Source organism: Centruroides vittatus, unplaced genomic scaffold (assembly GCF_030686945.1).
Source record: "Centruroides vittatus isolate TY-2023 unplaced genomic scaffold, ASM3068694v2 contig_883, whole genome shotgun sequence".
In the NCBI taxonomy this organism is placed as follows: Eukaryota; Metazoa; Arthropoda; class Arachnida; order Scorpiones; family Buthidae; genus Centruroides; species Centruroides vittatus.
Window position 1 is genome coordinate 471,145 of NW_027122575.1, and position 2,571 is coordinate 473,715.

Consider the following 2,571-nt stretch of genomic DNA (forward strand, 5'->3'; position numbering starts at 1 on the left):
GCAATGAATAAAATGTTTCTTTTATTTAGAATATTTTTTTCTTCAATTTATTTGTGTCTTTTCATTGTAAAAAAGTTGGTCACCTTAAGATTAGAGTTGTTCTCAGTCTATTGTTTTCTTATAGCACAGAGGCTCTTTGATATAAATGAGCGAGTTAACATATGCATATCACAGTTTGAACAGAATTTTCACTTCAAATTTCAAAGTAACCATATTTCGAACTAACCGAATTCTTTAACACGTAAACCTCTATATCCCAGGCCAGGATAAATAGTACGGTTACGAACTAACGGGATTTCGAAGCATCAAGTTCAAATTAACAAAAATTTTCTGTAATAAGAAATAATTATGAGCAAATGCACTTAATTTCTTTGTGCTCGTTAAAAGAGAGTTCGAATGTTATTAGCATAAATGAATTTATTATACGTATAGTATCATGCCAAATAATAGAAACGAGAATAAAATTTATATATAAATAATTATTTTTCAATATGAAAATACTATATAAGCTTAATTACTGTAATCATTAAAAAATGTATGAATTTAATTTGGTGAATGTTAAATATATTTTAAAATTTCAATTTACGAAATAATTTATTATAATACCAATATACATAATAAATAAAAATATATAATGATAAGACTTCCACTTACTACTTTTAAAATAATTACATTTTCATATTTCATATAAACAAAGTTAAATGCCTTTAACCGAACTATTATAAAAACAAACAGTAAATTATAAAGTTCCAGACAAGTTGCCAACTTTCGGATTAATATTTAAGAATTAAACTTTTAAATTAACTTTAGTGTAGTTTTATATAGTGTTTCTGAAAATAAATATAAGCATATCAAAATAATTTTTAAAATGTTCACTTAGTTCAAAGTGGTTTTTTATTTTAAAAAATTAAAAAAAAACTATTTTTCAAAACTCTTTCCGCCTTGGGGAAAAAAGAAAGATTTTTTAGCAAGCTCATTATGGCCCGGCCAGGCTCAGACTGGGTGGTGGGAGGACGGGGTCCGACAAACCCCTGTGGCCACAAAAAATTAGGTTTGATTGGATTGATGGTTTAAGACAGCCTGGCCAACCCAAATTGTTTCACGGGCCACTTTCATCACGCGTAACATTACGGTGGGCCACAATTTAGGCAAACATGCTTTTAAAAAAATAAAACAAATACAAAATGAGTAAGATTTTATTGTTATACCAAGAGTTCGTACTCGCACTTGCGCATTATAACAATGACACAGGCAAATTTTCATTTATTTAATTGTTTTGGTATACACATAACGGCAAACAAAAGTTTTAATAAATATATAATATCGCTTATCGGGCCACACAATTTAACGTGACAGGCCGCGGGTTGGCCAGGCCTGGTTTAAAGACGATCTGCCAAGGGGAGAGTGCCTTTCGGGAGACTTTTATGGAAAACTGACCCCTGTTTAGGTGTTAAACAAGTGGAGAAAACCCGGAAAACTCCACATGACCAGTCCGTTAGTCAAGCGCAAACTCACAACTATCAGCGTTCACTGGTTTTATCCAATTGGCCACTAATGAATGTGAGCACTAAGAAGGCCTTTTAATCATGTCCATCGTGGGATTTGGCCAGGCCGATACCTGGCCTGGCCAAATCTCACGATGTGCTGGCGTAGGATTTGGCCTGACATACCGGGAGAGATCATTCAATTTTTATTACTTAAGTCTTTATTTTTTAACTTTTTCTGGCTTTTGGGCACTAAGAGGGCCTTTTTTTCTAGCAAGCTCATTATGGGTTCGGCCAGGTGGTGAAGGAAGGAACTCCGATATATTCGGACGAACCACCCTCCGAAAAATTCCTGGAAATTTTCTAGCCATCTGGATGGCCGGATGGCTGAGCGGCCAAGGTGTTAACGCGCCGGTGTTTCAATTAATCTTTCAATTAACCCAAAATTATAGATAATTATAAATTAGGTTAATGTTACCTATGGTTCCAAAATGGCGGCTCGTCTCTGATTCCAGCAAATAGAAGAAACAGTGGGGACGCACGGTCTAACCTAACCTAACCGATTCTAATAAATTACCATAATTATTACCAACAAAATTATTAGAATAGGTTAGGTTAGGTTAGAACGTGTGTTCCCACTGTTTCCTTTCTTCTATTTGCTGGAATCAGAGACGAACCGCCGATGACGGCCGGATGGCCGAGCGGCAAAGGTGGCAGCCTACCGCTCTGGGGGACCCGGGATCGAATCCGAACGGGTCGAATAATCCCCAGGAATTTTTCGGGGGGTGGTCCGTTCGGATATGTCGGGCCCCGTCCCTCACCACCCGGTCGCCCCATTGTGGGCCTGGCCGAACCCATAATGGGCCTACTAAAAGAGGCCCTCTTAGTGCCCACAGGGCGGAAAGAGTTAAAAAAAAAAAAAAAAAAAAAAAAAAAAAAGAGACGAACCGCCATTTTGGAACCATAGGTAACATTAAGTGTAATAAAATTAATTATCATAATTAGCTGGGAAATTATTAATCGTTATACTATACTAGTACATTATTATAATAAATAGTTCCGTATCGTACACATATATAATAATGTT